Source organism: Erinaceus europaeus, chromosome 4 (genome assembly GCF_950295315.1).
Source record: "Erinaceus europaeus chromosome 4, mEriEur2.1, whole genome shotgun sequence".
Classification (NCBI taxonomy): domain Eukaryota; kingdom Metazoa; phylum Chordata; class Mammalia; order Eulipotyphla; family Erinaceidae; genus Erinaceus; species Erinaceus europaeus.
Window position 1 is genome coordinate 11,386,486 of NC_080165.1, and position 8,305 is coordinate 11,394,790.

Genomic DNA, 8,305 nt, shown 5'->3' on the forward strand with positions numbered 1-8,305 from the left:
GTAGGTGTAATGCTTTTCTCTGGTGTGATGGAGCCCTGGGGCTGGGGCTGGCTTCTGAGAACTGTGGGATTGGTCTAATCATACACAAGGACCCTGTGGCCCCAGACAGACAGGAATCCCTAGACTCTTCCAGAATATCATCCTCTGCTCTGGGAAGCCACCTTGGGCAGTTGGGGCTGGCCAGGGCTGGGCGGCGTCAGACACAAGAGCCACCCACTCGGGCAGCTTGCTGGCTGTTTTTTGTTTTTTTGTGTGACGTGACCTTGAGCTGCAGATCAATGCCAGGGCCAGTGCAAACCCACAGAGCAAACAATACAGCTGTCTGAGAAAGAGAAGTTGTCTGGCTAGCCTGTCCTGGTCCTGGCCCTGCTCTCTGTGCCACCCAGCCCACGCAGACCCCTGAATGAAGACATCCAGGGGCAGGGATGGCAGCAGAAGCTGTTTTCATTCAGTTCACTTCAGAGCACCCTCCCCGCAGGTCCTCAGGGGACACAAACTTCCTCTTCCCTCAGTGGAGGCAGGAATGGTCACTGGCAGGGGGTGGGCCTGAGGATGCAGAGTCCTGGGCACAACCGTCCTGCCTTGCCCCTGCTGCCTCACCATCTGCTCTGCAGACTCTCTTTTAATTTTAAGAGGCATCACCATGTTTAGGTGGCTGGTGGGTGAGTCATTTCAGTGGTGGGGAGGGGGAGGGCTGTGGGGAATCACTGGTCAGAGGAAGAGCTTGTCTTCTTTCTGTTTTTGTTTTCTTGGCCTTACCCCCCCCCCACTTTTTTTTTTTTTAACTGCTGTTGCTTTAAGAATTAGAGAATTCAGAAGCCCTAGAAGACTGGCTGGCAGTTTGCTTCAAAGGTGTGCAAAATGAATTTGTCTGGAAAAGGCCAGAAATCCTCCCCTCAACCCCAGTCTGGGCTAGAGAGCTGGGAAACCTGGTAGCCAGAGACCTGGCCGTGCAGAGCAGGGCAGCCCCTCCACCAGCACCCTGGGCTTTTCAGGGCCCTTCTCTTGGAAGCCTTCCTGCTCACTTCCGCAGTTCTTCTTGAAAGGGACACACCTTCCTGGCCTGGCCTTGCTCTGCCTTGTGGTTCTGGGCCTCTGCTTGCTGCCAGCAGCCTCAGCAGGAAGCCTGGTGAGTAGGGTGTGTGTGTAATGTGTATGTGGGGGTCCTGGTGGGCAGACCTGCTGGGGTTTCCTCTGCCTGCAGGCCCACTCCCACCCCCACCTCCCAGTTGCTCTTGGCTCTTATCTTCTTTCCCCACAGATTTCCAAACACAGGGCTGCATTCAGCTCAGCTGAGGGCTGGCTTGGGGAAGCGGCCTCCCATCACTGCAGCAGCCTCACCCTGCCCATAGCTTTGGTGGGTGACCGCTTTCCTCACTGGGGTGCCTTTCCTCTGTCCCCCTTCCCCTCCCCCCTAATGGGGTCCCTCCCTTCCATCATCACCCCACCTCCAACTCCCCAGCCCAGGCATTGGGAAAGCTGGTGGGCCTGTTTGCCTTTCTCTTTCAACACACTGTTTATCACCAGCCCAGAAGAGCTTGGCTGTTCATGCAGCTCCCGCCTGGAAAAAAAGCAAAGGACTCCAGTGCCCCCAAGAGGCACTGAGTATAATTAGGGGCGAAAGTTCAGAGTCAGAACTGGCAGATTTATTAACTTTGTGAAGGCATCTGGGCACTCTTGAGTGTAAGTTCTGCTCTGTGAAGAAGGGGCAAGAGGGGCTCCCCAAATTCAAAGGGTTGGCAGTCTAGGAAGGGGGGAAGGAAGGTCCACAGAGGCGGTGCGTAGGACCCCTGGACAGACCAGACTTCCTACCTCCAGCTTCCAGCTGGTTCTCAGCTTGGCTGAGCATGGGGCTCAGAGCAGGCCCCAGAGTGGCCTTAAAGACTATTAATTAGGGAGTGGGGCGGTAGCGCAGCAGGTTAAGTGCACATGGCACAAAGCACAAGGACAGGCCTGAGGACCCCAGTTCAAGTCCATGACTTCCCGCCTGTAGGGGAGTCGCTTCACAGGCAGTGAAGCAGGTCTGCAGGTATCTGTCTTTCTCTCCCCCTCTCTGTCTTCCCCTCCTCTCTCCATTTCTCTCTCTCCTATCCAACAATGATGACATCAATAACAACAACAATAATAATTACAACAATAATAATAACAAGGGCAACAAAAAAGGAAAGAAATAATATTTAAAAAATCTTTTAAAAGAATGTTAATTAATTGGGGGCTGGGTGGTGACACACCTGGTTGAGCGCACATGTCACAGCGCACAAGGACCCTCGCTCCAGCCTTGGGTCCCCACCTGTAGGGGGAAAGCTTTGCAAGTAGTGAAGCAAGGCTGTTCTCTGTTTCTTTCTCTCCCTAACCCCCTTGATTTCTGGCTTTCTATCCAATAAGCAGAGAAAGATACACACACTCTGTGTGTGTGTGTGTGTGTGTGTGTGTGTGTGTGTGTGTGTGTTATGAAGTGTTCTTACTGAAAGTCCCCTGGAAGTTGGAGCCCTACTTCTCATCTTTCCTGTCTTCTGTCAGTCTCACACTCCAAGCTGATCCAGGAACCAAGTATTTACTCTGGGAGCTGCACTGGGCCAGGCTGACTGTGGCCCTCTGGGCCCCTACACTCATCTCCTTCCCATCCCCCTGCTCCTGACAGTGTGGGGGGTTGGGCCTGCCTCGGCACCCAGCCCCAGCGGCACAGGGAGGCAAATTGCAGGACTGCAGCACATAGGTGATTTCACTGCTCCTTGTCAGAAATTTTCAGCGAGGACAAGAGACAGACAGACACTCCGAGAGAGAAAGAGTCCACAGTGCCAAAGCTTCCCCTCTTCTGTAGCGCCCCCATGTGGTGTGTCAAGGGCTTGTACCTGGGCTGGCCATGGCAGGCATGTCCTTCCAGGTGAACCCTCACTTCAACCCCTTGACTACATCTGGAGATGGGTCTGAAAGGTAAAAATAATAATAATAATAAACAAACAATAAACAAGACCCACATCATGGTGTTGTAATATGACCCATCTCATGAAGCCACTGGAGTAGGCACTGGGGCTTGTGAGCAGGTGGCCATGGCCGGTAGCTTTGCTGGGTCAGAGAGACAGAGGACATGGAAGGCTGAGGAGGGGCTCCATGTCCTGCAGAAGTGGAGGACTAGAGCTGGGTTCAGGACTCAAGAGAGCTACCTGGAGTCAAGGGGCAGGTTGATGATCATCTGCACAGAAGACGAGAGACCCAGAGAGCCTCTTGAAGGAGAAACACAAAAGTAACTGGAGCAGAAGTGCAGCCAAGTCAAGCAAATGATAAGAAGTTCCTCGTGTGTTTTATTATTGTATTTGTGATTAATACCAGCTTACAGGACTATATGATTACAGGGTGTCATTCCACACCACACCTACCACCAGAGTTCTGTGTCTTAGCCTCCCAACAATAACCACCAGACTTCTTACAAAGTATTGAGAGACAGTTTGCTCCCGTTTTCTTTTTTTATTTTTACAGGTTCATGTGTTTCAGTTTTCTAGATTCCACATATAAGTGAAACTATCTAATAGTTGTCTTTCATTTATTTCCAACCATCTAGTAGTTGTCTTTACTTATTTAACTAAGCAGAGTTACCTCCAGTTCCATCTACTTTTCCCAAAAGACACAATATTATCCTTTTGATTACACAGTAGTCTTCCATGGGGATTATACCCCTCTTATCACACAATCATGTTGATCATTATTAAATCACTAGTAAAAATATTTTAATTTACTTATTATTGGATAGAGACAGAAAGAAATTTAGAGGGGGAGAGATATAAGGAATGAGACAGAGATACTTGTAGCCCAGCTTCACTACTTATGAAGCTTTCACTGTACAGGTGGAGATCAAGGGCTTTAACATGGGTCCTTGTACACTGTGACGTGTGCCTTTTACCAGATACACTACCTGGCCTGCCATAACTTCTTTGGCCAGTCATCTGTTGATGGGCATTTAGGCTGCTTCCACTCTTTGGCTATTATGAATAATGCACCTATGATCACAGTGACATATATATATCCCTTCAAATTCATATTTGCATGTCCTCTGGACAAATGCCCCAAGTGGTATTTCTGGGTGATAGGGTGACTCCATTTTTGTTTAAGGATTCTCCATATATGCTGGGAATACTGTGAGAACCAGATTGAGTGTGGTGAGACTTTTCCCACTGAAAAATGGGGAACTGAGGAAACAAATCTCCCTGTCAGACTCTCTTTCTGAGGTTGAGCTTGGGTGAAGAATGGACCTCAGTTTTCTGCCTCCCTGTTAGCTTACTCCCTGTCTCCAGGTACCCTGCATTTTTCTGCCCCCCAGGGGCTCAGTATTCCTTAAAATGTTAAGCTGGCTCCCCTGACTCACCCTGCATTCCTTGATACAATGGCCACTCTGCTCTCTTATTATCTACATATCAATGTTCTCCTTTGTCTAACAGATGACTTAAGCTCTCCTCCCTATTTCCCCACCCATTCTGCTCATTGGATATATTCTTTTTCTACCCTCAAGACCCTCCCTGTATTATTAATCCTACCAGTTAAACCCCTCACAACAGTTGCTAAGGACGTTCTACCTTTCCCAGCCTCCTTTTACCTTTCTCCACCCCTTTCCTAACCATGTATGGTATTGTCAAGCCACTTCTGTTTCCAACTTGCCACTTCCATTTTCTAGCCTTTAAGAGCTTGGGTGTGGGACTGAATAAAGATTTTGGAACGCCTCACCACCACCAGGTTGGTTCCTGGGTCATCTCTCTCGCATTGCTAGCCCAGCACATATACGCTTTCCAAAGGGTCTGCGCCAGTTTGCACTCTCACATGCAGTGCACTAGAGTCCCTTTTTCTCCACCCCTTTGCCAACACCTGCCATTTTCTTGTTTTGTTGATGGAGCCCATTCTCACAGCTATGAGGTAGGATCTCTGTGTAGTCTTTGTTTGTATTTCTCTGACCATATGTGAACTGGAACCATATGTCTGTGTATGTCTTCTTTAGAAAAGTGTCTATTCAATTCTTTGGGACATTGTTTACTTTGGGTTGGTTGTCTTTCTTTCTTTCTCTCTCTCTCTCTTTTTTTTTTTTTTTGACTTGTGTGAGCTCTCTTCAATGGTGATACCTGACCCATGGGAACAGATGCTGCTTTTCAGGCACTGGGTTAAGTGAAATCACCATCAAGCTATGACACAGTTTAGCCAGACAACAACATTCTGAGAAAGGGAGAAGAGCAAGGTGTGGTGATTTCACTCTTTTCCAGGCACTGGGCTAAGTGCAGCCTCTTTGAGTCCTTCCCCAACCCCCTGTGAGGTAGGTGCCACAGCTGTCACAGAGGAGGGAGTGAGGTTCCGAAAGGTCCCTGGACCTAGGAAGAGACAAGGAGTCACCTGAGCTCTCCTTCACACTCTTCCAGTAGAAATATCACCCCATACACCCGCTTTGGTACAGATTGTGATGTTGAGTCCGCACTCACTGTAAGAGGTGGCTCCCCTGTGGGTCCACCTGCCAACGCCTGTGTTCAGCTGGGAAGCAGTTACAGAAGCCAGACTTTCCACCTTCTGCACCCCAAAATGACCTTGGGTCCATACTCCCAGAGGGATAAAGAATAAGAAAGCTATCAGGTTAGGGGATGGGATATGGAGTTCTAATGGTAGGAATTGTGTGAAGCTGTACCTCTGTTATCCTATGGTTTTGTAAATGTTTCCTTTTTATAAATAAAAAATTAAAAAAATAAAATAAATAAAATAAGGAATGGGAAAAAAAAGAGGTGACACCCTCTTCCCACCCCTTTAAAGAATTCATTCTCTCCAAAGGCTGGACTTCATAGTAGCTCAGAAGTGGAGAAAACCCAGTTGTTCACCAGCACAGGGCAACCCAGTTATCTACCAGTAGGTTAATTTATTTCAATAAAAATAAAGGGACATATACAACATGATGAATCCCAAAGGTCTTCTATGGGGAAGTGGATGTCAGCCGCACAGAGTGCAGGCTACGTGATCTGAATCTCATCTGTGGTGACAGAAAGTAAACTGGTGAACTGTGAACTGTGAAGAACATAGCCTGTTCTTCTTCCCTTCTCAGAATGTTATTTTCTGACCAAACTGTGTCACAGCTTGATGGTGATGGTGATTTCACAGAAGCACAGTTGTCAAATGGGAGTTTTCATTGTAGCTCGTTGTGGTTGAAACATTTAAAAACAAACAAGCACAATGCATTGCAACTATTTTTTTTTTAAGATTTTATTTATTTATGAGAAAGATTGGAGGAGAGAGAAAAAAACCAGACATCACTCTGGCACATGTGCTGCCAGGAATCGAACTCAGGATCTCATGCGTGAGAGTCCAAAGCGTTATCAGTGCTCCACCTCCCGGACCACAGCATTGCAACTATTGATGTGGAGTTTCTTAAAGACAAGTGACAAAGAAATAAGCCTGGAAAAGCACTGAAAAGAGATGCAGTTTTAACCATTAAAAAATTCTACCTTTGTTTCATGGTCTGGGAGGTGGCAGTGGGTAAGGCGTTGGCCTCTCATGCATGAGGTCCTGAGTTTGACCCCTGGCAACATGTGTACCAGAGTTATGTCTGGTTTGTGTTCTCTCTCTCTCTCTCCTCTCTCTCTTATCCTATCCCTCTCATTAATAATTAACCAGAATCTTTTAAAAAATCTATGTTAGGCCTGGGGAGGCTGCCAGAGACTTTCATGCCTGAGGCTCTGTATTTCCAGGTTTAATTGCGAGCACTATTGCAAGCTGAGCTTTCACTCTGGTGTTTTACTCTTTCTCTCTGTATCTGTATCTCATTAGAATAAAATAAACACAAGTAGAAAGACCTAAAAAAGACACCATAAAGTACTTAATCAAGTAGTTTCTACTTAAACCTGGATACTGTCCTCACCCACTTCCTATTTCACTTCCCTCAATCACTCCAAGGCTAACCTTACCAGACAAAGTAAGGACTACAAAAGCCAGAGAAGGGCAAGAAACCAGCTCACTTTAATGATGGCCTTTTGGTCACTCCCAGGCCACCCCATCATCTGGGCCCTACTCAGAGAATCCTGGGAATCCCACATGGATATAATGGGCCTAGATCTCTAACAGATCCCTCTCTCCACCATCACTGGGCATCTCCATCAGGAACAACATCATAAACCCTCTTGTGGGCCTCTACAGGACCTTGCCTTCAATATAGAACAAAAGTGGTAGGGACTGCCTCACTCTCCATGGCTGGGTCAACATACTCTGCCACTCGAGGAATATGGGTCCTGAAATGAGTGCAGCCTATTTTGTTCCCAGCTATGACCACAGAATACGAGCTCAGACCTACAGAGATACAGAGGTTACATAGGCTCCTATGCTGAGTATGTGCCCTGGATCAGATCGATGGGTTTTACAGTTAATGGCATTTAAATAATTTCCCCATATTTAGGAGCTGCTCTCTTCCCTGATCCAGCTTTCTAGTCCTATTTCCAACTCTGACACCATCTCTCCAGACAATACCTTTAGCCCATCTGCATGTCAGCTGTTGGGCCTAGGCAAAAATTTATAAAGTCATGGGCCCCTTGGAATAAACTTAAAATAGATTTCTTAGCTTCTTCCAAAATAGAGACCCCAAATCTCATTTGCTATATTCTTAACTTTAGGTTTCAGATTATTAAACAATTTGTTCTCCTTTATATCTTAATGCTTTTCAGCCACCAAGTTGTAGGTGCTACTGTGACACTAACCTGACTTCCCTGGGCAGATGACCTCACCAATGTGTCCTGGAAACCCACCTCTCCAAAGACCTGCCCCACCAGGGAAAGATAGAAATAGGCTGGGAGTATGGATTGACTTTCCAATGCCCATGTTCAGTGGAGAAGCAATTACAGAAGCCATATCTCCCGCCTTCTGCACCCCATAATGATCCTGGGTCCATGCTCTCAGAGGGATAAAGAACAGGAAAGCTTCCAATGGAGAGGATGGGATATGGAACTCTGGTGTTGGTAATTGTGTGGAATTGTACCTCTCTTATCCTATAGTCTTGTCGATCATTATTAAATCAATAAAAATAATAAAATATTTAAAAAATAAATAAAGTTATTTTAAAAATCTCTATTAAGGCCAAATCAAAACAAGCAAGAAATACATCTCAGTTCCAGAACTGGAAACTACGGCAGGGGCATGATATTAGGAGCGTCACAGCTGCCTCTCACCACCCTGGGACCCAGAACACAGACCAAGAGGCAGGCAAGGCATGCTGGTTACCAGCTGGCACTTCCTGGGCTCTGCCTGGCAGGGTTTCTGCACTACAGGGAAGCCCTGGACATGATGCCCTGTTCCCCTT

General features: G+C 47.1%; 1 long non-coding RNA gene across 1 annotated transcript; it reads left to right on the forward strand.

The window, feature by feature from the left end:
- Positions 1-851: 851 nt before the first annotated feature.
- Positions 852-8,037, forward strand: LOC132538247 (uncharacterized). Its single transcript, XR_009549650.1, has 2 exons — positions 852-1,129; positions 7,674-8,037. It is a non-coding gene; the product is annotated as an uncharacterized LOC132538247 (long non-coding RNA).
- Positions 8,038-8,305: the final 268 nt, after the last annotated feature.